At 43.4% G+C, this 27,938-nt stretch overlaps 1 protein-coding gene across 7 annotated transcripts in view; it reads right to left on the bottom strand.

Moving 5' to 3' along the window:
- Window positions 1-27,938, bottom strand: part of KCNMA1 (potassium calcium-activated channel subfamily M alpha 1) — a 762,000-nt gene that overhangs the window by 38,853 nt on the left and 695,209 nt on the right. The window lies entirely within an intron of this gene.

Below are 27,938 nucleotides of genomic sequence, written 5' to 3'. Positions count from 1 at the left end.
CATGAGAAGCTCATTCATCTCATACTTCCTTTTGCTGAAAATCCATTTTTCGAGGTGAAGCAAATGGCAATTGGTCCCATCAGCTCTGTGCTGGCAAGAAGGCCCAATTGGCCCCCCCACCTTCTAGGACAGGCAGGTGTTCACACGCACTCGGGTTTCTCCTTTTAACCCTCGGTGGTTGCTCCATGGATTCATTAATGAATTAGTGACTTAGATGAACAACATCACTTTGCTAAGTTTCGAAGGACAAAACTCCAGGAGATTAGGAGGTAACCAGATTAACCAGATGCCCGACTCACGCCCCAGCAATGTCACAAGACGACGGGGTCTGGCATTTTGGTTAGGTGCGAATCAGGAAGGAACTGACAGGTGCGCAGTAACTGCCTACTGCTTGGGAACTGCATAATGCATGACACTCCAGACAAATATGAAACCGTTTTCTTATTTTCTGCTCTCCTGTGTATAAATTTCTTATCATTGAGTGCCACACTTTTAGAAAGCCAAAAAGAAAAAAAAAATTTTCCTTAATCTCAGTTCCCCGATCGTGCTTGGTTTTGTTTTTTATATTAATATCCCGGGAACAAGGTCAGTCATTTGGAATGGCATCCTGGTGTCCGTCTTTCTCAACTTTTCTGGCCAACCCCATAACCTCAAACATGCATTTTTAAACACCAGCCGTTTTCTTCCCCTAGCATGGGGGAGGCAAAAACCAAACTGTTTTCATCAGAAGTTTCACTCAAAAGCATGAAAAACTCCAAGTGACAGCCGTGCAGATTCAGTGGCTGTGACGTTTCTGAATTTCTTCAACTTGACAAGTAAACACCTGAAATCGGTAATGCCATATGCATAATACATGGCCTGTATTTTGACATCCATCATCAAATGCTGACTTGAGAAAATACGGGTTTGTACGTCAAGGAACAGCACCCATAAAGCAGGGAGAATGCAGGTCACACAGAATTAGGAGAGCTGTATTTCATTACAGATCCTGCAACAAGCCAAAGCCTCCTTTTATTTTATCTTATTTAAAGATTCCATTTTCAGCTGTGAAAAGACTCAATTCCTTTGCATGAAACCGTCATTTAGAAATGACATGCTGGCTTCAGAGTCTGCTTTCATTTTGTTTTCATATTCCATTTTCCCCTTCGGTCGCCGAGCCTGGTTCCATTAGCATCCGCCAAGTGACAAACTATGGTGGGTGCCCAAAGCCATCTCTCCGTGGAGGGTCTGTCCCTCTCCTCTGCAGGACCCTAAGGAAAGTGTGCTTTTGTTGGCAGGAAAACTTCAGCAGTGATCGTGCCTCTTTTTGTAACTCTACTTTTCTAGTTGCACATTTTAAAAGCAAGGGGCGCTGACGACCAGAAAAATAGATTTCTTTTTTTCCCCTTGTATAGAACTGTGTTAATGATGAACAGAATTTATGAGTGTTTCTTAGGGGTCCTAATGTGAGCAAATTGTAGTCTGAAGTAGCAGGGCTCACCTAGATCACCCACATGACCTCAAGAGAGAAGGAAAATTCAGGCACCTTCCTTCTCAAGGGATGAGGATATCAGCCTTTGACCCCTGGTGATGGCATCCACCCTATTCATCATGGCTACCACTGACAAAAGGGAGGTCTGTATGTACATGTCTCTGGGGGTCCTGCTGCCTACCCCATTACTGTTTGTGGCCACGGATACATCTTCGGTTGTACTTTAAGTCTCTCTACATAAAACGATGCTCTAGTTCTGCATATGAAAGCACCCGCACATGGGATATACCCCAGGGATCTACAACGAGGGAACAGCGAAACTGGGAAACACTCCCTTCATTAGTTAAACTAACAGTTGGGAAATTCATTTTAGAAACAACCACTTAGTTTGCCAGAAGAGAGAACTAACAATATCAGCATGGGAGAAATGGAATGGGAAGCCCTCAGTCAAGAAAAGACTCAAGTTTAAATTATCTATAGTCCAAGCTCTTTCTGGGAAGGGCTCCTGATTTCTTAGATGCACCGTTGCTCTTGGTCGGCCATGACCATGGGAAGGAAGTTATGTGCTAAAAATGACTCCCTGAGACCACCTGAACTTCTTAAATTGAAGGTCCCTGCCTCTTCCAATCTTCAGTGGTAGATTTTATCTGTTTCATTCATTTGGCATAAGGCATAAATGCCTTGATCAACACTGCCTCAGGACAAATATTCTTACTCCACATGCTGTTTAAGAACTTTAGGGCAAAGACTAGGTTGTCCCTTTCTTTGAGCGACCCAGATTATCTACAAAATGCACGGCACATAAAGAAGAAATAGAATAGTTACGAGCACTGGCTTTGAAGTCTTGGGTTCGAATGCTAGCTCATATACCCATGAGCCACCTAACTGTAAGCATTGCACAGACTGTCTCCAAGTCTCTGTTACTTCATGTATAAACCAGAAGTACTGCCTACGTAGGACAATTGTGGGGACAAAATAACACATTCAAAATATTTAGTACAATGCCTGGTATGAAGCAAGTACCCCCAAATTCTGGCTACCAATGCTCATATATTATTAGGTATACAATAGATGTTTGTGGACCACCATCAAAGAACCGGGGAAGCAGGTGCCAGATAAAGAAAATCCCGGAAAATCAATGAGAGGGCAATGAGCATTGTATATACATTTTGGTATAAACCATCAGATCAGTCCTGTGATAGAAATTCAGCCCAAAATGTCTAAGGAAGGAGGAGTCGGAATATGGAAGGGCTGGGATTTCCTTCAGGTGTGTTAAGAAACTGATGGCCTATCTTCCTGCGAGAAAGTGTCCGTATTCCTCATGGCAATGGCAGAACCTCTCTGGAGCATTCTGTTTCCTGGAGTTAATTTCCTACTTCCCTCAATTATTTAGGAGCACAGATTCCCCTTTTGTTTCTCAGCCTCCTGGAATGATTTTCACTATTCTCTAAATTCTTTTCTGGCATTTGACCACCGGCACTCCTGCTGGGTTCATAACCCAAGTCAGGGGTGTCTGGTGTTCTTTTCATGATACTGGTTTATTTCTGGGTCTGACAGGACCAGGCCTCTGCCAGGGAGGTCTTTTAGTAAAATGTTAACTCGAATATCAATTAGGATGGCTTGGAATTAAAGAACGTAATGCAAACCCTTGGCCTATTTTTAAGAGGTAGAAGGAGTAATGACACGCATAACAAGACAATCACTACATTTCATTTTTTTAATGAATTGTTTGGGGGGCTTGCTGTGTGCATTATATGCATTACCAGGCAGCATCTAAGAGGCATCGTGAGTCTATAAGTAAAGAAAAGCTATGACTCAGACAAAACCTGCAGAGGGAATGGCTAGAAAGGGGTTCCAGGGCAAAGAAAACACAAGTGCATTAGAGAATGAGAAAGGGCCCATCTCATGGTTTGTATGGGACTCGAAGCAAAGGTGAGAATGCTCTAAATCTGGACTGAGTATGACCATTGAGAATGAAGAAGGGCAAGGGATGGCTAAGATAGAGCTTCAAGAAAATAGAGATACTAAGAATCATAACAGCCGACATGTCTCGAGTCTTACCATGCACTCAGTTCTGTTCATGTAGTAACTTTAGCTCCCAAAACCATCCTTTGTAGATCCTCCTGTTTTATAGGGGAGGAGGCCAAAGCACAGAGAAGGCAACTGACTTGCCCCTGGGTACACTTCTAGGAATGAGCAGATCTCAGATTGGAACCCAGCCAAACTAATCCCAGAGTCTTCCCTAAACCACCACACTACACAGCTTCATTTTATGTGCCAGCCTGTACTAAGAGATTTTTTTCATGGGCCACCTCATTTATTCCTCATAACAGCACTACGCGTCCGGGGGCTGTTAATATTTCCATTGTGTAGAAGAGGAAAATCGGATTCAGAGCAGTTGAGTAACTTGCTCAAGCATATCCAGCTGGTTAGTGGCAGATCTGGGAGCCACAGCTGGGCAGTGTGACCTTAGAGTCCGGGGACAACTACACGCCAGGCCGTACCCCCTTGTGCCTGTTGGTTTCTCCCTGCCAGGCAAGTTTGAGGCCCAAGCCGGTCTTACTTTTTTATTGTTTTCACTTTTAAACAATAGCAGATAACAACTGGGACCCATTGTAGTTATGCTTAACTTGCTTTGGTATAGCAGCATGCACAACTCAGTACATATAATAAATGCTTTATTACAGTACTTTTCCATGGGGGAAACACAAAGTACTTTCTAAATCTTCTCCAGTTAAATCCCCAAGCTTTTCCAGGGAGAGAGGGAGATGGAAATTCTTATCAATCACCTCCCCTAGAAGAGATGGAGAAATGAAGGTAAGTGCTTCTCCCACCCCCATAGACTTAACATAAAAGAATTGGTTCAAATGGCAGGCCAAATTATCTTTTATTGTGTGCATATAAATGATGGTTAGGAATCCATATGCTACGTTAAACTAGGGAAATAAATTAGGCCGAGTCATCTAGGTTTGCTGAGACAGGTATTCAATATGAAGTTGTAAAAGGGAAAGATCACCGTTAAAAATGATCTATAAAGACATGTTAAAATCAAGAGAAACATCTCATATTACATCATCTACGTGATGAATTAAATTTCCTGTTAATGCCGGGGGGGGGGGGTGCGGAAAGTCCCAAAGCCAAATGTCAGATGAAGCACAGATCAATAAAAATATTTTGATAAGTAAATGCAACAATGCTATTTAACACATGATTGGCAACCACTGAAACATAAATTATCCAAATTTCCCATTGTTGCTTATGGGAAAATTATGCAGATTAGGACTTGATTAGGCTTATATCATGAGACTCAATTTGGACTTTTAATCTATTAAGCTCCAATAAATGAGGCATCTGAATAGCTCCCCTGAGCAACTACAGTAATAGCCACAGCAGTCATTTCTGCAGTATGTATTCCAGCAAATTCTTCAGCAGCGGAAGGAAAGAAAATTCCATGCAGAGAAGCACAGTCTCTTTCTAACTTGTAGGGGGGAAAAAAAATCCATGCACACCGGGCTGATTTGGGAAATATATTTTCAGAAATGACTACAAGAAAAATCTGACCGAAGGACAAACCTCACTTTAACCTTGTACTATTTTCTCATGGTCGTTTGCAGAACTGGAGTCCAGAGGCAGAAAGGCCACGTCGCTGACCATGTTTACTCAATAGAAAATGATTATTTGCCAAGGTGGCAGCTTCTTCAAACACTATCCAAAGGGTGCTGCAATTGACCACTTTTCACCGAGGAGCCTGTGGTGGGAGACCCCAACGGGGGGCTGGAGGCCAATGTCAGCAAGGCCATTGGGGAAATTCGCCCGCATATTTTTCACTATGTGGTTATCTGCTTTATGCTCAATAACTTCTGTGCTTAGTAGAGAAACTGGAGCTGATAACTGTCCGCTGCCCAGAAGAGAAGGATGGAGCTTGCAAAGCATCTGAATAGACAGTTCTGGGGAACCTGAACCACACTGTTGGGTCTCTACTGCCGTTTCACCAATCACTCTATGTTAGAGACACAGGAGCTCTGGAAATCACCTAATCAAGCCCTCCAATTCTGCAGATGAAGAAAATGAGGCTTACAGCAGAGAGGTTATTATATCCAAAGTCATGGAACCAGTGCAGAACTGGGATAGCTGGTATCCGTTGTTAATCGGCTTCCTTTCAACTCCTCTCCATGTGAGGAACCCAAACCAGTGTCCCCATCCTGAACACGGGAGAAGCAACACGAAGCCGGACCTCCCAGGGCCCCAAGATGGTTCTCCACCATCCCACTCACACCACTGGTTTAGAAATAGGCTTGTCCCTCTCAAGCTGGGGTCAACCCATGCTCTCCTCGGGGTCTTATTTAAAAGACTAAAATGCCGTGACTGCAAAGCCAGGAGCCCATGAGTGTGGAGCTGCTGGTGACCATGTGCCCCACCATGGAGTGAACAAAAACAGGGAAAATGAATCAAGAGCTCCTGCACCTCAATGTGCCTAAAGCCACATACTCAGCAGTTATAGGACACTCTTCTTATTAAGCCTTTTTGAGTTGGATTTCACTTGCACCCAAATGCTCCAACTAGTACAGTAACTGAGAAAAATCTCTCTTCTTTTTGTGCTGAGATGGTTCATGCACGTTGGATTTTCTACTGAAACACCATGACTGTATCTTTATTCAAGGTTGCCTGTGTGCTTCTAGTGACCAGGGATAAGATCTGGAAGTATTAACTGCCACCGCTCCCCCCAACCCCGCATTTCTTTCTATTTACAATAAGGAACATTGACATTTTTAGGGGTACATTTTTCTAGAGACTGTATTTGATTAACACCTTGCACAGCTGGCTCCACCCACTATAAAGCCTCCTTTTGAGAGTTTGAATTTTGGGTCTGACCCAAATAGAAGCAAATAAACCAGCCAAACAAACTTCTCTGTAGTTATCTGCTCATTAAGCGTCATAAAATGTAGTTGGCACTTAAGACACGTGCCACCCACATTTGCAGGGGTTGGCTCTCCAATCAGAGGGTCTCTTTCCTTAAAATCAGCTTACAGAATTTACTGTCTGTCTCTCAGGGGAGCTGCTGAATGGAAGGAAGGAAGAAAAGAACAGAGCTAGTCACAACTCCAATGCAACAAAAGCTGCAGGTTTGTAAAGGACCTACTATTCACATGGACTGATGTCTCCATCTAACCGAGAACTCACAGTGTCATAGAGCATTTCCATGCCTCCACTTTTGCATTTTACTTCCTCTTACGGCATCTTCCAATTTTAAAAATAAGACATACTTGGGTGATACAAATCAAATCGCTTAAACTTTTACCCACGCTTTGGTCTAAGCAATATCACTTTTAAAAATATATATACAGTCACGAGTTCCTAATATTAAAGATCTAGCTGCCATGTTCTTCATTCACAGTTATTAACTAACAACATTAAATCAAAAACAGTATGAATGTCTAATTTTAGGAAATCCATTACGCTACGTACATATTCACTAGAAATAATGAAGAAAAAAAATTTAATGATAATATAACCAGAGAAAAGTGGCCATGATAAAATCTCTGTGGAAAAACACAGGTCACATATTAGCATGTATGACCTATTTTTTTGAGGGTAATAGTATTTCTATCTATGGATGTAAGACTCATATGTCAACTTTCTTGAAAGGTAAAATTATAAGGAATGTGCATTTTTTGTTTATATAAGCTATTAAATTTTCTAAAATGAATGTTTTATTTGTGTAATGAGAAAAAATTTTAAACTTATAAATGAATAGAAGAAAAAACACTGAAATCTTGAAATCTCACGTGAGCTTTATGGGCTGACAGTGGCTGGTTGACATCATGAATGGACATGCCTTGTGGACGCTTAGGATCTGAAAGGTTGTTGAGCACCCAATTGATTTGGCAGTTGGGAGGATTGAAGCTTTGAGATAGAAACAACCAGTTCAAGCTTCCAGAGGGACTTCAGAAGAACAAGGCCCTATACAAGCCACTCAATTGCAAAGCAGAGGCCATACACAGCACTCCTGGGCTATGAAAAGTCCAAGAAACTGGTTAACACAGCCTTCGCCTCACTTACTTAATTGTTGTGTTAAGACATTTATACGCTACTCTTAAAAGATTTGACATGTACCCTTGCCTCTTAACCAGTTTGATGTAAGCATTCCAAATGGTATATAAAATCAGCACATTGTACCCCGTAAATGCATTAATGGACACAGTTATGATTTAATAAAAAAAAAAAAAGAAGGAAAAATCAAATGCCACAAGTCCTGTGTATACAATGGAAGGAAGGAGCAGATAGAGCTGGTTTCCAATGCAGATGAGAGCAGCACCGTTAATTCTCATCTCGGCTCCCACAGAGCCTCCTCTCCCTCAGAAACGCTGCCCCTAGCTTCCCTCCCGACTCACAGCTCCTACCCCTTCTCTGCCCCCTCTAGGAAACCTACCATGCTAACTCCTCACAGCCAGTTACTTCACGTAGATAACTTCCTCTGCCCTTTCCCATTCCTGTTACTCACTATTTAAAAATGTATGAATTACTGCTAAAGAATGTACTAATTACTACAGACTCAGGTTTACATATTTTTAAGCCTCTTTACTTTTTCTCTTTTTTGCTTTCTTATTCCTATTGGATTCCTCGGTTTCAATATGGCACAGAATTTTCTTTATTATCTCATTATTGTTATTCTATCATCGTTATTATGCCAGATTTTTCTTGATTGTATTATGTATCCTTAATTCCTGCTCCGGGAGCCTCCTTCCTTGTTGCCATCACAGGAGGACAAAGCTGTTTGCCACTAACATGGGGTCTCCTCTTTCATGCGGGATCACATTTCCAGGGAACGAGAGGCTTGCTATACCAGGGAAAAGGCAAACATATACATTACAAGACATCTATATGAAAGGGATACCAATAAAACACACAGAAATCCCTCTTCGTGCTGCCAAGACCATAGACCATTTTGTTTCCATTACATCAATTTTTTTCTCCCCCTTTTGGGGCATTAATCAAAGAAATGCAAAGAGCTCATTAAAGTGATAGATTGACTGAAAATGTAACCACCTTTTCATTATAAACAGTTTCTTTATGTTCTCAGCGCTATGAGCTTTGTTTTTCAGCATTTGTCATGTAGCTCAAATGTCCTTTTACATTTAAAACACCCAATGCCGAATGGGCCCCAGTTGTTTGCTTTAGTATGAATCGATGGCCGGCGTAGCAAAAACCAGAGCTACAGAATCACAGGCAAACTAAACATCCATGTCTTAAGCGCACAGAAAATTAAGGAGCTGTAAAAGATGGACTTGCCAAGTGAGCCAAGGCACCGCCATGCGGCACAGGAAAGCAGAACCTCGTCACCGACCACTTCTCAGCCAGCTGCCTCTGAACCCTGCTACAGACAAGATGCCTGGCCCAACATAGCTACAGAAATCCCAAACATTTGAGGGTTCTTTAAAAGAAATCATTTTAATGTTTTGGTTTTTTTCTTGTAAGTGTTAAGGGGTTTCCTGTATGTATGTTTATGCAAGCAGATGAATATGCATCTGGGATCTTGGATCATGAGGTCAGGCATTCACACACACACACACACACACACACACACACACACACACAGATCTTCCTCAGAGGAGGGCTTGACTCATGCTGGTTTGATTCTGAGCAACTCTCTTCAAAGCGTGATCAATATTTTTTGATGACAACCAGAAAGAAGCCACAACGTTATGGTTAAGAACTTGAACTCTGGCTTGGCGCCTATGGCTCAAGTGGCTAAGGTGCCAGCCACATACACCTAAGGTGGCGGGTTCGAACCCAGCCCGGGGCCCGCCAAACAACAAGGATGGCTATAACCCCCGCAAAAATAGCCATGCGTTGTGGCGGGTGCCTGTGGTCCCAGCTCCTTGGGAGGTGGAGGCAGGAGATTCTCTTGAGCCCAGGAGTTGGAGGTTGCTGTGAGCTGTGAGCTGTGATACCACAGCACTTTACCCAGGGGGACAGCTTGAGAGGCTCTGTCTCCAAAAAAAAAGAACTTGAACTCTATACCGAGAACAAGTTTTAAGTCATTTCAGCTTTGAATTTTGTGATCCTGGGAAATTTATTTAAATTCTGTGTCTCAGTTTTCTCATGGGTAAAATGGGAGAGTAAAGTTTTATGAAGATTAAATGAGTAAATAGTAATAATAATAACACAGGAAGCTGTTGCCAGCAGTGCCTGGCACAGAATAATGTAAGTACCAACTTATGACTATTTACAGAGGTAATAGAGAAAACAAAAAACATGGGTTTTAGCTCCAGGTCACCTCTTAACTCTTTGTGAAAACCTAAAAGGATTGAACAGCTTGCCCTCAGTTTTCTCATCCATAAAACAAGGCACAGGCAATGCTCCAAATCCCATCTAATGATTGTGCAATATGGGAGCCATGAGAATTCTGACTTTAGTCACTCAATATTCAGGAATGGCCACAGATTCAGTGATGGGGTTGTTTTTTTTAAGGAAGTGAAAGATGGAAGCCCTCTCTTCTGGCACCCTATCATGTAGTCTGTATCAACAAACACAATGCTATATGTGTAGAAGAGGCACACATTGATACATTGTGCCATCACAACCATGTGGCTCGCATACCACACCTGTAGGCATGACATCATCCCCCCTGAAGCATCACCTAAGGAATGGTCCTCTCTCCCAGAGCCGGGTACCCACTCCATTTGCTAACAGTTAAAATAGGTTCATTTCTTGCTTTGTAGTCATAGTTGTGGCACCTGCTCTGGCCCTCAGTTTCCTCATCTGTAAAGTGGGGATGACTGTAAGTCCACTCTCAAGCCCTGAATTTTAAAACTAAGCTCCTACAGAATAAACTGGCTGCAGGAAATAGGAAATTCTCCCTTCAGACCCTTTTACAAGCTCTGGTGCAAATCTTGCTTTTCGTTCAGTGTTACTCTTTTGCCTGGAGAATGAAACTTCAGTGCCCAAACCAAAGAGAAGGATGTACTTTCTCTAAAGTTGCTATAATGGCCGAGAAAGCCATAAATAACCATTTATTAAACAAACACTATGGGCTAAAGGAAGAGAAACCACCACAATTAGGCCCCTGAGGCCTGCAGGCACAGTACAGAACGGTGGGGCTCTCATCATCCTGGCCGTATATTACCCGTTGTTCCCTTTTCTTGAAGTTATCTTCATAATCAAGATGCTATCCCAGCCGTCGTGGGCTTTAGAACTATTTTTAATTTTAATTTAAGGAGCAATTAAAGAAAGACAATGGATACGCGGGATAATAAAGTAAGTGATTAGCAGCATGCAAATGACAAAGGCTTAATGATAATATGGTTCTAGTCTCCAAAGGGCTTGTCGAGAGAAACCCCTTTCTACATGTGGTTGTTCAGCTAATGCGTCTCAACCCACAATTACAACATTGCTGACACCATTAACCAGTGAAACAACATCACTTCGCGAAATCCTTGTTGTCTCATTAAAACGGAAAGGGTCAGGTAATTTACCAGCCTTGTATGTCTAGTTTTGTTGTTGGTAATTAGCAAACATTACCCAGCCCAGACTCCCACTGGGAGCCAGAGAAACTTTGTGAAATATTAAAGAGGAAAGTCTTTATATTTCATTGGAAAATTGAAAAGAAGTGCAGTAATATTCTTGCATTTTAGAGGAGAAAGGACCGTGAAACGTCTTTAACGTCGGGAAAAAAATATTCAGAAGGCACTCCCCAAATCAAGAGGCTGGATCACGCTAAAGAGGGTCTGTATCCCTGTTTACGAAAGGGAGTCAGGGAAGGGAGGACAGGCAAATTGCAAACTTCATTTTTATTGTTCTTACTTAAGTTTCTTGAATTTATCTCCTTGCAATGAAGGAAAGAGGCTATAAAAAGTTTGCTCTTGGGAACACCTGAGGACTTAAATAAGCCCCAGAAATGTTTGTTCCCAAAAATGTATTTATGTATATATTTTTAAACGTAGAGAAAGAAGAAATCTATCTCAGGGCCTGGAATTTCTGCCTCCCTGCCTCATAAGGGAAGCCGCCACACATGGGAACCGAGACCCTGCCCGCAATCGTTGGCCAACACTGGGTGTGTTGTCAGGCAGCAGAACGGTATCTTATTCTTGAAATGGAACTTTTAGAACATAAAACACATTCCAATAAATGGGAGCAGAAAATTATGAATTCATTAAACTACTTTGGTATCTTGTGCTATATATAATATTTATAGTCCGACTACTGTAAAATATGCTTTAATATCTTTAGGCAACTATAAGGACTTAAATATTTATAAAATGGCTAAAGATAAAGCATGGCCCTCTTATTCCTACATACAGATGATGTAAGGCGTGCAATCAAAGACAATAACACTCTCGGCCCATTTGTCATCTTAAAGGAGCCGATCAACGCACCATCCCTCGTGTGCCATCTACATAAGAGTTGTTGCCGACATAGGCAACTCCAGAGGAGTCTGCGCCTTAAAAACTACCTAGAGTGCCATAGTTCATAGAAAACAGGGCTTTCTGAAAATGGAGACAAAACAATAAATTTGCAGGCAAAACAGCTCCAAGAGGGGCTTCAAAATACTGCTGTATTTATCTCTGGGACGTGTGGGAATGGGAAGCATTTTGATTTAATATTTCATAACACAGAGACAATTGCTTCCTTGCATGGTATATAATTAATGCTCATAGAAATGAGGCTTTTTTAAAAATCCTTCAGTATCTTAAATGCAAAGAAATAAGTGAATAAATAAGGAGACACACCTGCATAATAGGACATGTGGAACAGCCCCATATAATCCCAATAAAGAGAAAGCCACCGTGACTTTATAATCACCGAGGGGCCTATTAAAAGTAGTTTTATAGATTAAGTGTGAAACCTCAACTCTGATGTTCTCATTATTTACCTTCCTTGCTTGCCTTTAGACTCGTGGTCTGATTGATTTTCAAAATTCTCCCATTTCCTATGCCGATGAGGCATTCAAAGAATTACTTGTGCCCAACTGCCTTGATCTCTCACATGGACACCCCTGGGTTTATTTTCCCTGTTTCCACTGCTTCCCTGCTGGGAACCATGTGGAAGTTTGTGAATGAAAGTTCATTTCTTATATACCCTGTATTTTCATAATATCCATTATATGCCTTCCAGACTTCTCAGCAGTCGCTCCTAGGAGGCTGCCAGTTCCATGAAGCTTTAGTGAATCAGCAGCTCTGATAGGAGGATCAGGGTGGTTTCCTTGGGTAAGTAAGGGGCTAAGCCTGTGCTTCTCAACTTGGGATACACATCAGAATTGCTGATGCCTGTCTCCTACCCCTGGGTCTGATTTAATAGCTTGAGCTTTTTGAGAACGTTAAAATTTCCCCCAAGTGATGGCAGTGTACAACTAAAGTTGAAAACCAGGGGGCTAGTTCAGCAATAAATCCACTCATATATGATAAACTAATCTTTGACAAGGGTGCCAAGAACACTAATGGGGGAAAGGATAGTCTCTTCAATAACCAGTGCTGGGAAAACTGGATATCCATATGCAAAAGAATAAAATGGGATCATTTTACGCTACATACAAAAATCAACTTAAAATGGATTAAAGACTTGAACGTAAGAACTGAAACGAGAAAACTCCTAGGAGAAAATGTAGGGCAAAAGCTCCTTAACATTAGTCTGGGCAATGATTTTGGAGACATCATACCAAAAGCATAGGAAATAAAAGCAAAAATAAATAAGTGGCACTAGATCAAACCCAAAATCTTCTGCTCAGCAAAAGGAAGTGACAGAATGGGAGTGACAGAAAAGGCAGTCTACAGACTGGGAGAAAATATTTAAAAGTCATGTATCTGATAAGGGCTGAATATCCGAAATAGTATATATGGAACTTACAACTCAACAGCAAGAAAACAAATAACCCAATTAAAAAATGGGCAAAGGAGCCAAACAGACATTTTTCTAAAGAGAACACACAAACAGCCAGTAAGTAGATATGAAAAAGCGCTCAAAATCACTCAGAACCGGCAACATACAAATCAAAACCACAATAAGATATCACCTCCCACCTTTTAGGATTCCTACTATCAAAAAGAGGAGAGACCAGTGTCAGTGAGGGTTTGGAGAAGAGAGAACCACCCACACTGCACGCTGTTGATGAGGATGTAAATTAGTGCAGCCATTATAGAAAAAGTGTCATGTTTCTATGAAAAATTAAAAATGGAATTTCTGCATTAACCAGCAATCCCACTTCTGGATATCTATCCAGAGAAATGAAATCAGTATCTCAAAGAGATACTTGCATGGTCCATGTTCACTGCAGTATTCTCCACAATAGCCAAGATACAGACTTAAGTGTCTGTCAATGGATGAATGGATAAAAAAAAAAAAAAAAATGTGGGGCGTGTGAGTGTGTGCACATATATACTATAGTGAAATAGTATTCGGCCACAAAAAAGAAAGAAATCCTGCCATCTGTGACAACATAAATGAACCAGAGGACATCATGCTAAGTTAAGTAAGCCAGCCCATGGAAGGCAAATGCTGTATAATCTCACTTACGTGGGGGATCTAAGAAAGTCAAACTCACAGAAGCAGAGAGTAGAATGGTGGTTCTCAGGGTCTGAGATCAAGGTGCAGAACGGGAAGATGATGGTGAAAGGGTACAAATTTTCAGTTATGAAATGAACAAATTCTGGGGATCTAAAGTACAGTGTGGTGACTATAACTAATAATATGGGATAGTAGACTTGAAATTTGCTGAAAGAGTAGCCCCGAAATGTCCTTACCCCTCTACATACATGCAGATAGTAACTTCCCAAAGTGATGGATGGGTTAAGTTGATTGTCATAATCATTACACAACGTATAATGTATATCAAATCACCGTGCTGTACACACTAAATATATATAATTCTTATTTGTCAATTATGCTTTAGTAGAGAGAAGAAAACCTCTGAGCTAGGAAAACCTACTGAATTTATATGCAAACATTTCTTCATATATCTATGAGAAGGTGGGGGGAGGGGGAAAAGAGAAGTTTCATCCCTTCATTAGAGATCTAACAGTTCTTCCTCAACTCCTCAGTAGGCTTCTCACAGACTTCTCTCCTCCCAAAGGTGTCTTCATTTCCACTATCATCTGTTTTCTGTGCACATTTCTAGAGAAACGGAGTGAATAGGAATTCTGACTACTAAATACAAATGGATAATACCTTGTTATTTGTTCATTTGGGGGGGGCAAATGATGGTAAAACTAACCAGTAATAATAATAACAAAAATAGGTGACACTGCTTGATCTCCAACTACTATACATCTGAGGCACTAAGTGTTGTACATCCATTCACATGGGGCTGCCATGTACGGTTGTGAAGGTTGGGCACTGCACAATAATTAAGTAGGCACCACTCATGTCATGGACATGCACATTTCTATATTTATTGCAATATTTTTCCTTAGAAGATGGCAGAAAAGTATATTGTTCAAACATAAGCAGTACACTATGACAAATTTTTAGCAGATGGAAATAAACTGTCTTGAGAAAAGAGTGACTTTTTCTTACTTAAAAGCACCACACGGACAACAGAAACCCTGTATCTCATTGAATTCTCAAAGCAACTTGATGAACCAGGTGCATTTGTGTTCTCAATGTGAAAACTGAGACGCAAAGAGTTTAAATAGTTTGCCCCATCTAGTAAGGAGCAGAGCTGGAATCCAAACCCATGCTGTGTGTTCCAGACCCCACGTGTGCTGTGATTAAATCTAACTACCAAATGCTATAGAAACAGCCCTTGATGTTTTATAAAACCCTTCTACAGTCATCATCTCTTTGAATTCACGTACTGATTCCTCAGAATCTTTGGGTGAGGTATTTTAACAAATCCCACTTCATACACGAAGAAGCATGTGGAGTGCTCATCCAAAGTCAAATCACACACGATTGACAGAACTAAGATTTAAAACTTGGGCCCCTTGTGATTCACCATTGTGAATCCCATCTTCTGAGTTCCTCTTGCTGCTGTCTGCTGCTGAGAGGAATGTCCATCCCCAGGTGTTCAGGGAAGCTCTCAGGAGCCATTCAAAGCAAGCAGAGGTATTTTCTGCCCTTTATTGAACTTTAGAGGCCTCAGTCCTACAGCCTCCTCAGGCCCTAGGCTGATGCTATGTCATGGTATATGCAGTGAGACTAGTCATAGGTTGGGGGCCAGAAGCTATTAGTAAAGGTTAAAGGAATAGGATGATTTATGGTAGAGACAACTTAGCTGTCTGACCAAGGCTCCTAAACACAAGTTCAACATCTTGATCCTTGCGATCCTTGTCTAGTGTCCAGCTGTCAAATGAATGAAGGGGGATTGAAGCCTGGAGGGAAGATGCAGGTTTTTTAATTAAGATATTGAGCTGTTTTATCTCAATTATAGCAAACCAAGAGAGAGCAGGCTGCATGCAACAGACAGTGGGATTAAATCATTTATTCATTTTTTTACTCCCCCCACAAACCTCTATACTAAGTGTGAGGTCTGGGCTAAGCATGTAAAAATATCCCTGACAGTTGATGGGAGTGAGGAGGTCAGTAGAACAATAGAACAGGCTGCTCTTTTGAGGACTTATTCAAGTTAACAGCAAGCTCACCTACAATAATTTCCTTTGACATGGTGAGCCCGCTAAGTGCCCTGGTTATCTCACTAGACCATACAGAACCAAGCGACCCTTTGTGACATATACTTTCCTGCTTATGTCCTTCTATCAGTCAGCCTCAGCCCTTTCCATGTGCCTGTCAGCACCCTTACTTATGATAATCACACATATTTTCAGATTCAAGTCCATTTACTCTGCAGCCTCCCCAGCTACTGCAGCCCAAAGCAACCTCTACCTTCTCATAATACGCTGTAGGACAATATCCATGTGGCACCAAAAGTGTCTAGTAGAAAATCTTTGTCGGAGTCATGTAACAAGTGCTTAATGACTATTATATTACTTTTCTGGAATTTTCCTCCAGAACATTTCATGAAGTATAATTAAGGAATTTAAAAACCATTTATATCCTTGAATTTTTTCTAAATCCAGAACACTTTATAAATCGGTTGCCTTCTTTGCAGGGCCACTTTTAATTGAAAAATAAAATAAAGGTTTTAGAAGTACACATGATTTTTTTCCTGTGAAAACAGGGGCAAAGAAAAAAATGCACTGAGTGGTGGGCTTGGCTCATTTGCCAACTGGAGGCGTAGGTGGCATCTTCGTAGCAGGTGGATTAAACCTATGCCTTGGACAATTACAGGTGGTTCATGTTATGATGTTTGCAAGGTATTCTAGAATGTACCACATCTTACATCATTAAGACTACCCGGAAAACACCCAAAATTTCAACCGTAAAACTTATTTTATATGTCTTTGTCACTTTCATTCATAGATCCTCTTAGCTGTATGATGGCATAGACTATAGGAAGAGCAGAGATACTAACCCCAGGGACAGAGTATAAACCAAACTGATAGTTGAGGAAAGAATGGTTAGTTGACCTATCCCGAATTTCACCTGAGGGAGTCCATGGGATTCTAAGACTCCCTTTGCCTTTCTCTGATACACAAGTGTGCTTTCCTCCCGAGGACAATTTCTCTGGACCATTTTCTCACCCAGCTTTGAAGACTAGAAGTGTCTACTCACTCTCATCTACTGCCTTCTATGGAGACTTTCACCCGGAGAGTGGAATGAGTAAATAAAACTGGGAAATACCTTCTAAGTCTCCTAACAAAGAAAGCAATGGTTGGGTCTCAAACATTCTACCATCTTTCTCACAGCTCCAAAGTTAAATCTATGTTAACAAGAAAAAAAGAAAAGCTCAAACAATTATATTGTTCACAGAGATGGGATGAGCCGAAGGCTTGAATATTACCCCCAACTCTATCCTTGTTTGTCTAAGTGTTGTGGTTGGAAAGGCTCAAGCCAACAGAATAATATCTCTCATGGTTGGGACTGCTAGGGTCAGAAATCAAAAAATGGGGATTTGTGGAGATGGGAAACATTCAAAACAAATTTCATTTCCTTTGGACACAAAGACCAGTTTAGGAGTGCGGCTGGCCCATCTTGAGCGCTTTCAATCCCTTAAATATTGATTCTGCGCATGTGTCCATTGGTTCTAATGATGTGTCTCTATGTCTGAAAACAGACGTACAGATTCAGGCCCATTCTCATCAAAACAAGACTTGAGTTTAATGGGACAAGTTCATGTGGTGAGAAAAGCCTAGACCTTGAAATCATACAGTTCAACTCCACGTGCTCTTGACCAGCTATAAGACTTTGGAAAAAGGTGCTTAATTTTCCGGAGCCTCTGTTTTCTTATCTGTAAAAGACAGATAGTAACATCTACCTCAGCAGGTTCTCAGAGAGATTAAATGAGATATTGTATATGAAAATGCCTAGTGCCAGATTCACTTGGAAACACACACACAAAAATACAATGTGTAAAAGGCAGCTTTATCTAGGCACCCAAATTTTGTGAAGTAAACCATCGTAGGAGAGCCCGAGGCTGAGACAATGAGTTCTGCCCAATTCCATCCCCACCCCACTTCTGTTTTCTGCCTTTGAAGCAAAGGTTTCCTTTTATTATAGCTGTCCCAATGTCCTTTTTATTAATACTTATGTCCTTTTTATTAATAGCTATCACAACCTGAGCAGGGAAGTGAAACTTGCCTGCATGCAGTTGGAAGGAAATGATTATTTCATCTTCTTTTATTAACTTTTTCTCCTGCACATCCACTCTACAAGACACAGCTTCAGGTATGCGGAGCATAAAGGCCTCCACAGGTACAGAAAGTATTCCAAATTTTTCTCTCTCTCGTTACAGCTGCTGCTGATGTTTTTCCTTATTTCCTTCACCAGGAATATATTACCATAATGGTAGGTGGCAGTCTTAAGAGGATCTCTCACGTGATGAAATACACTGGGTAGGAAAAGTTCTCCTGAGTTGAAGTCATTTAGAAAACAGCTGCAATTGCTGCTTTGCTGAAATACACGTGCGCCCTGTGCTAGGATTCATCTTGTGGTGTCCACAGAAGAAATGTAACAGGGCAGACCCCTTTCTGTACTTGAGACTTGCTCGGAGCCCTAAGCCAGATTTTCTTTATTGTTTAGTAAGCTCTTTTAATGAAATGTACTACTCTTATTATAGAGGACTCAAAATAAGATCTAAATCACAAACCAATAAAAGAAAATTATTGGGCTGGGTATCTAAAGTTACTACCTAGAGGCTACTCCAGTGTGGTATTTATAAATCTCTAAACAGTTAAGTATAATTGTCTTTCTGGTTTTTGGGACGGAAGCCAACAGCAGTTTCAGTTACAACGGAAGAAAAATATTTTAGCGCTGAGCTTTGTTCATTCAGTGGGTATAAAGAGAAATGGCTTCTCCCCCACCGCCATTTCAGAATTGAGAGAGAATATTGTGGTAATGAAATGTTATATGGGAGCAGCTGAAAAAATGCTTCTCTGATTTCAGGGAGGGAGACTGTGTGTGAGGCTACGTGCATAGGTGTGTTTGCGAGAAAAAGGGAGCAGCCTGGGTGGAAGGGAAGCTGGGTTTGGAGAATGGGAAGAAGGAATGACACCAGGGAGAGGGGCAGGTGTGGAAGGGTGGCGTGGGAGTTGAAGAGGGGGTGGTCTGGCCGATTAATGGAAAAGCCAGATGTGCAGCTGCTCCCCCCAAGGCCGGCTGCTCCTCATCTTTAGACACAAAGACAGCCCTGTCCAGGAAGGATGTGAACGCTTCCACTGTAAGACCCATGACCCCAGCCTGCCAAACACCATAGCTCTCCCTCTGGAGTAAGAATGTAGATCGTATAAAACACAGATCCCTATGTAATAAAAATCAAGAAAATACTGGATACCCTCAGTTATAAAGGGCTACAGAACTCATCTCATCCCATCTCCCTCCCACCACAAACAGCATGTCAGTTACCCTCCTCTGGCAGAGGGTTAGGCAGTGATAGGACACTCACTACATTTTTAGGTAGTCCATTTTAATCTGCAAGTGCCTCCCTTGGGTTGGGCTAATACCAGGTTCTCCTTAATTATTAGCTATTGGTGCTGGGTTTTGTGCCATGGAACAGAAGATAAAATGGTTCTTCAAGACCTCTAGGCTTGTTCTCCTAACCACTGCAAATGACACATGGCCCCAGCATGGCCCCAGCATGGCCCCATTCTGGTTACAATATTCTTCCATTTTTGTCAATTTTTCCCTGTAAATCTTTACACTCTGGACATATTCCCTCTCATACTGACCGGGATGAAGCAATCACTGCTCAAAATAAATTCTGCTCTTATCAATAAGGTTTTCTTTCCTGTCTTTACTGATCATCTGAACGTTAACACACAGAGGTCCGCAATGCATTCCATCCTGAGGGCTGTGTCCCCAAGCTCCGCTTTAGAAGGTCCTTTTGAATCCTGCTTTGTGCCATCCAGTAATTTGGAGATCCTAATCCATGCTGTCTCTCACCAAGATAAAACAGAAATTGCATTTTCTTCTGTGGAACAGGAAGAGACGTCTCAGACTTTAGGATGGGGAGGGTGGACCCTCTGCCTCCAATTAATGCCATCTCTCCAAGGACTGCTGCCATACTTGCAAAGAAAAATGTCATTCCCTACTTGGGGCTCTTAACCTTTGTTGAAATGCAGACAAAGGAGCTTATCACTTCCATGTGGACGTTCATTTAGTGTAACTACGGCTTGGGGTCACGGAGGGCCGGAGGAAACATGGGAGTGTGCTGTATTGTGTGCACACCTCTGTAACTTTTTCTAACTTGGTGGCTACGAAGAGGCACAGAATATAGAAAAATAAACTTAGAGGAAGCAAGAGAAGCCAGGCAGTGCGCATATGTCCTGGATTCATTATTTTGGTTTGCCCTCTTCTGGGGTGTGGGGACCTGGCCCACTCTGTGGTTCCCTCCGCTCTCTAAGATGGTCCTTAGACTTCTGTCCTTCTACTGTCCCTGAGACTCTCTGTCACTCCTAGACCATGCACTATGGGCCAGATCTATGAGTGGTGACCTTCTAGTTCGGGGAATGTGATTCCACCCTTTGGCTTTTTGTGCCCACCTAGATTTTCCACCAAATCCCTGTGGAAATGAACCACAACTAAAACCTAACCCTCTCAACCTTGTCCCCACAGCTTGTGTTCCACTCTACAGCAGGCCTCTTTCTGTGAGCAGCATGGCTGTCCTGTCACCAGGAAGGAAGCTCACATCCATGAGGGCTGCTTCACACTTGCTGTGACTCCCACTAGCCCCTGATGTTAGTCCCTTTCCTGTGCAAGGCTCCCGGCTTCCTCCTGGATAGCCTCTTCCGGTCTACTCCAAACACTGCCTCATGGGGCTGCCAGATCAGCCTCCCTGAGGCCCAGATCCAAGCCTACTTCTTTTTTGCTTTGAAACCTTCTGTAGTTCCCCGGTGCCTGCTGAATTATTTACAGCATCCTAACACAATAAAAAAAAAAAAGATTTCAGCCTCATCTCTTCCTAGTCTCATACCCTATATTCCAGCCAAATCATAGCCTTGCTGTCCCTCTGACACACCCTGGGACCTCTGCCCCCTAATTTCTAGTCTTCTCCCCAACATGAGGCAGCAGCCTTTGTCTCCACCTGCTGAAATCCCATGCATTTTGTCAGTGCCACTTAAACCCCAGAGAGGGTAATTCCCTCACAGTAATAATACAGCATTCCGAAGCAGAGGCATACATTTGCATAGGAGGTCGCCAGGCCTGGAAATGTGTTTTATGCTCCCTGTCTCCCCAGCGTGCCTGCCATGTACGGTTTGGGCACACAATAGGTGCTTTAAAAAGATCCGTGGCATTGGATTGACACCTAGAGGACAGGTAGTGTTGAATCAGATGAAGGCAAACAACGGGAGGGGAACATCAGAGGAACCTAACACCAACCTTCAAATGGAGCCTAGTCACTGACATACACACATAGTGCCATCTTTTAAAGAGATCCAGGCTCTGAGGGGACCAACATCGCTGGGCCACAGGGCGCTCTGCTGGATCTCTCAACAGATCTCTGTTGTCTCTCAAAAGTTCCAAAGTCATGACTGGGACTGCTACCCTTTACTTATCACCTTGACACATATGTCAGGAACCAGATTGACAAACACAGCCAGTTAGGCAGAAAACAGCCAGAGCCTGTGGTCTCTACCACATGACCCCCACACACTCCTTTTCTCCTTTTCTCTTAAGGCTTTTCAAGTCTTGGGGAAGCTGATGACAAATCGAAAATAACATGAAAGAAAGGATGGAGACCACCGAGCTGACCCAACAAAATTGTCCTCAAGAAGCAAAATGATTTAAGGGTTAGGATCCCAGTTCCCCGGCCTTGGGAGACCTGGGTGCAAAACAATACTTCTCTAAGCCTCGGTTTCCTCATCTTTACAAATGAACTGGTCACCTGCTGACCTCACAGCCGTCCTCAGAGGAATACCTAGGGCAGTGGTTCCCAATCCACGCTACACATGAGAACCAGATGAGAGTTTATTAAACTCCTAGTGCCCAGTTGTACCCCAGACTAATTCAATCACAATTGCTGAGGTGGGCCCTACACATTGCTATTTTTAAAAGTGTCTCAAGTAAGTAGGACATGCAACCAGGGATCTAAGAAATGCATATTTTCCCTCCCTCCCTTCTTTCTTTCTTTCCTTTTTTTTTTTTTTTTTGACAGAGTCTCACTTTGTTGCCCTGGGTAGAGCGTGGTGGCATCACAGCTCACAGCAACCCTTCAACTCTTGGGCTCATGCAATTCTCCTGGCTTAAACTCCTAAGTAGCTGTGACTACAGGTACCCAGCACAACACCCAGCTAGTTTTTCTATTTTTAGTAGAGACAAGATCTTGCTCTTGCTCAGGATAGTCTCAAACCCCTGAGCTCAAGCAATCCACCCACCTCTGCCTCCCAGAGTACTGGAATTACAGGCATGAGCCACCAGGCTCAGCCAAAAAATGCATATTTTCTTGATTGGCAAATACCTACCACACAATCACAGCACATGTGCATTAAGAATGGCATTATTATTATTATTATTATTACAGTAGTCACTCTGTTGGTTGTGGTGGTGGTTGTAGTGTTCAGCTGGGCTTTGCTGTGGGCCCAGAGTTTTTATAAGAAACAACAGTCCTCACTGTAGTACCACTGAGCTCTTCCTCAGCTCCACAAGAAGCATGTTGTTCTCTGAGGCCATCACGTATTCCTCTTCCTGACCACTTGGCTCTCCCACACCCTCATCCACCTTCATGCTCTTTGACCTCCTAGCTTTGCTCTTGGCTGTAGTTCTAGAAGCCCCACCTCCTGGTTTGGCTTCTCCAGCTGCTGGCTCAGATCCAGTGACCACTCATTTCATATTTTCTCAACAGTGTCCTGTGAATTCCCATTTCCAGCTAAAGTCCTACTTCTCTTTCTGTCAAGCACTGCAAGGAACCCACAGGGCTGTGCTCACTGGCTCTATGGCACCATCACAGTTGCAGCCTCAGATGGCCATCACCTGGACCAGAACCAAATCCTCTACTTACTTTCCCAAGTCAGTTTCTCTCTTGGGTCTTCTGCTTACTTCACTACTGCTACATCACCAGTGGCCAACTTCATATTTAATCCCTAATTCTTCACCCTTGTTCTTCTATCCTCCTTCCTGCCTAACTGGGCTTCAGAGGCTGTCTTCCTGTGCTTCAAATCCAGCTCAATTTCTGTCTGCCCTCCTTACTGACATCAGCCAGGCTGTCCTGCAGCCCCACACCATGCCAGCTGGTCCACTGCATGGTCTTCTCACAGACCCCGTGCCTCCATCTCTCCCCACCTCTAAACCACATTCATACTATTGCCTGTCATCTTTTCCAAATATGACTTGTAACTACCCTTATAAATCTTTGATGATGCCTCCAAATTCAAACCCTTAGAAGAACAAGTCTGTGCTCTGGGCCTGTGCGATCCAATATGGTAGGCATTCACTACATGTTGTTCTATATTTATTAAATTTACACTTAATTTATGAAATTTATATTTACTAAAATTAAAGAAGAGGACAACTTCAGTTCCTGAGTCACACTATTCAAGTCCTCTGCAGATGTCACCTCTTCTCAAAAGACTTCTTAATGCCGGGAATGTGTAAAACGAGAAGCCCTAGGTGTTCCTCTGCATCTAGCCTGGTCTTTCTCACTGCACAGAAATTGTCTTTGGGGATGCCTCCTCCACTAACCTGAGCCCCTGTGTGTTCTGGGCCTTTCTAGTGCCTGACGCACAGGGAAGACTTCATTTATTCCTCTTTCTTTCCCTTAGGATTACCCTTCCTGAATGAATAAGCAGGAAGAAACGATACGATGCTCATTTCATAACTTGATGTGAAAGCAGAATAGGAAACTCCATTGCATGCTCCCTCCTTTCAGGTAGGAACTCAATGTCTCTCTGAGAATGGACCCTGCCTCCCTCGGCTCCTCCCCCACCTCCCAAGATCACACTCAGTTCTTGTCTTTTCCAACCACAGGGAAACAGTCTGGCAAGAGCCACTGTTGTACCAGCTGATTTAAATTGAAATGTTTTCCCCAGATAAATGCGTGCTAAATAATACACCAGCTCTCCAGCCAAAGGGAAGTGACAGGCACTCTGTAAATAAAGGCACTTAGTTGCTGGTAAAGAGCTGTAAAGTGGTTCTGAGCTAATGTTTGCTGACCAGCAAGAAGCGGCTTCACCTGCTTTATGTAATTGTCACTGCAGTTCTTCCTGCTGTATATTCAAACTGCATCTCATAGACCCAACTCTCACATCAGATGCACCATCCAGCCTGGGGTTTGCTGCCTTTTCCCGTAATTGTTTTTGACAACCAGCCATCACGTCTCAGATCTTTTCAGAAAATGTCTGGTCCAGAATCCCCAGGCTGGGTCTGTTCGGCACCAAGTGGGTTTGAAAAGTGACACCAAAAGGGAACGTGAAAAGAGGAGAGGAGAGAAAAGAGAGGGTTTTTCATTTTCTTTTTTCAGTCTAGGAGCCCTAATAAAACATTCAGTGGTAAGCATCTGATGAAGGCTCCACTTTCTCAATGTTAAAACCTATTTTTCATGTTAAATTATATCATGCTATAATGGTGTGTGAATATTGTGGCCCAAGAGCACAGTCCAGTTAGGTGCTGGAGAGGTGGTTACATCTCTCTCCAGACAAAGCAGAGAATGGCGTTTCCTAAAGGACCACAGAAAGGCCTGATAACAAAAGTGGGGGTGACAGTGGCCAGAAATCTATGTAGTTATCACTCAGGAGAAGTTAGATTTATTTCCCAGAATGATGAGTGACATGAAATCTCTGTTTTCTGTAATTCCTATCCCCTTGGAGCTTGGTCATGCCCAATGCCCAGATGAAGGGTGATAAAAGTATCTGAAGCCAATGAGCATTCCAGTTGGTTAAAAGGGACTCAAAGTAAAAGTGATGAGTGGCAAGGAACTCAGCCCTTCCCTATGGCCCCACAGGCTGGGAGGAGTCCAGGGAGTCAGGGTGCAGGGTCAGTACCCAGAAGCGAGCAATGGGAAGGGAGGGACTTCTCTGTGTCTACGGCCACTGCTGGATAAGTACCTTTGGAAAATCAGAGTGTCGCCAGAAGATGGTGGAGGAAACCAAGAGAGGCGTAAACGGGATAAGAAAACCAGGGGAACAGAGGCTCAGTGGGCCTACAGCTTGGACGCTCTCTTGAAAGCAGAACAGACTGCTGGCTGATGGGTAGGCAGGTGTCGATGGGAGGCCCGGAGAATAGCTACTGAGCATAGCAACACCCTCCCCACCCCCCCACCTTCTTCACTTGCATATGCCTCTGTCCACTTAGGCCACTATAAGAAATTTCCTAAACTGGGAGCCTTACAGACAACAGAAATTTAGTTCTCATAGTTCTGAAGGTAAGAAGCTCAAGATCAAGGTACCAGAAGATTCAGTGCCTGTTGAGGGCTTTCCTGCTGTAGCTACACATGTTGGCAGACCTGAGGGCTCTCTCTTGGGCCATTTTATGAGGACACTAATCCCAACCATGAGCATTCCACCCTCATGACCTAATCACCTCCCCAAGGCCATGCCTCCTAACACCATCCCATTGGTATTGCGTCTCAACATATGAATTTGGGGAGGAGGGACACAAACATTCAGACCATAGTCATGCACACATGTGTGTTCACAAAAGAAAGAGTGCCCCCGCTTTTTTCCCTTGCAGAAGAAACAAGCTCTCTCTCCTTGTCCTTCCTACCTCCTGCCAAAACCTATTTCTCAAGCGTATTCCTGTGCTAAGAAGAATAAAGGCAGCTTTTGAAGACTGGAGAGTGGAGGCATTTTTGCCAGTTTGGCCTTTGTACAGAACCTGAGAGGCTGAGATAGGGTTTAAGAGAGCTGGAAGGAAGCCCTATATCAGATGCATATGTAACTTAATTTTACACTGAGATTCTATCTATGGTCTGGAATCATGATGATGGAATTGGGAGGAGGAAGACATGCTGGGCAAAGGGGCAAAGGGATGGTCTCCTGCCCCCTGGCTCGCTTCCACCTCTAATCAGAGGGAGGACTGCTGCTTCCATGTCCTTCCATTCCCCTCAGGGGCTCACTCCTCCCCTGGAGAGGAGGAGCATCTGATGGAGTTGGACAGGGTTCCTCAGTGTGAAGACTTATTGTGCCTTAAAGCAGCATATTTGAGTCTCCTGGGGAATCTTGTTAAATGCAGATGCTGACCCAGTAGGTGCGTGTGTAGGGGGGTGCCATGAGATTCTGCACGTCTAACAAGCTCTAGGTGATGCCCCTATGGGGTGAGGGAGTGCTGATGAGACACACTATGGAAGAGCAGAAGCTTAAAGGCAGAAACCAGAGGCCAGCTTGCCTCCACCTCTCCTAGCAGGTCACTTCCGTCTTCTCATATCCTTGCCCACCTGTGCTGCCAGGGAGGCGGCAGCCTCTGCCTCCTCAGTATGCAGCTGTTAGGAAGAGCTCAGGCCTCCCTAAGGACCTGCACATGTTGCTGTCTCCTGTGGCACAGCTGAGCAGATGGATACCAAGATTCAGACTTGGGGGAGGCAGGGAGGATGGTGGCATACAGGGGTTAAAATTAGTCTTTAAGCTGTATCAGGGCTATGTCAGGAGGACAGAAGCCATTTTCCATGCAACACCAAAGTGGAAGGTTCTTTGGAGCTTGGCCCAAACCTCCTGTGAATCTTAAGACCCTGAGGGAATCCCCAACCCTCTCTTCTCAGCCCCCAGCAGCAAAGACATTGGCTCTCAGAAAGCTCCCCTGGGAGGTGCTTTGAACCTTAGTCTACCAGGGTCAGGGTGAAGCTGCCTCCAAACAATCAAGGTCTCTCTTTCTCTTCCACTTTCCAAATCTCACCTAGTGCCCTTCTCCCACTGGCCAACTCTAGCCCAGAACCTTGGAGGGGAGAAGATTCTGGGCACTACCCGGTGTTGCTCCAAGGCTAAGCAGATGTCAGAAGGAAGGGGTGTGGATACAGAATTAACAAAATATAACGTGGCACAGATCCAAGGCTGTATGATTCTAGAAAGCTCTGCATGGGGCAAGGGGTCATCAGACACTTGCTCAGCTGTCATTAACATGGTGTTTTATGTTCCTAGTAGCCGTGGTTCCCCTGGGCCATGTTCCTTCACCCTTCTAGTCTGTGCTGATGGGACACAGGCCCCCACCAGACAGCCAATGCCACCCTTTAGAAGAGTGAAAGCAAGGGTGAAGGTCATCCCTCTTGCCAGCCCCTGTCTCCCCTAGGGACACCTGTGACATGGATCCTACAGTCCATGGCAAGCCTACACAGAGGTATCACTCAGAGGGAAATACTTTTCCTCCTATCCTTCCAGATTCTGATTGCTGAGGCTGTTTTTTTTTTTTTTTTTTTTTTTGCAGGGGGGTTGCTGCGCTGCCTCCCTGAGACTCTAAGATGACATCTTTATTTATAAGCACCTGCCCAGGATCCCAGAGCAAATGACAGGGAAGACTGGGGCAGCACAGGAACGCAGACGTGTGTCATTTAAAGCTGTTGTGTCTCCTATAGGAAAATACATGGGCTGACAAGTGTCACCTTTTGCTAAATGCATTTCAGTGTCTATAGAGTGCCCACTCTCTGGAGATGACCATGCCCTAGTCCACGGAGTCTTAGAGGCAGCTCTAACAATGGCAAAGCTTCACAGCCCCATTCTAGCTCAACAGCAAAAACAAATCCCGGGAGGCAACACTGGGAATTGTGCACACAGCATCTTTTCAATGCTCTGACATTCAGCTGATAACCCTGCTTGCAAAGCCACTATTTGGGAAGGCTGGGGGGTGGGTGGCCATTTAAAGACTTGTTTATTCTCTGGAAAGGCAAGCTAGTCAGTGTGTGGGTGATCAGGTCTCAAGCCTGCATCCTGGGATGGCAAGAAGAGACAGCAGATGCCCCTTTGAAAGCCATCACAGCACACTCAGGTTTCACTGCCAGGCAGGCTGATGTGAGCCTCTTTGAATTACTGAGTGAAGGATATCCCTCTTGCCAGCCCCT

Source organism: Otolemur garnettii, unplaced genomic scaffold (assembly GCF_000181295.1).
Source record: "Otolemur garnettii isolate 467f Iridium unplaced genomic scaffold, OtoGar3 scaffold00008, whole genome shotgun sequence".
NCBI classification, from domain to species: Eukaryota; Metazoa; Chordata; class Mammalia; order Primates; family Galagidae; genus Otolemur; species Otolemur garnettii.
The sequence above is the reverse complement of the archived record's forward strand: the minus strand, read 5'-3'. Positions and strand labels throughout refer to the sequence as shown.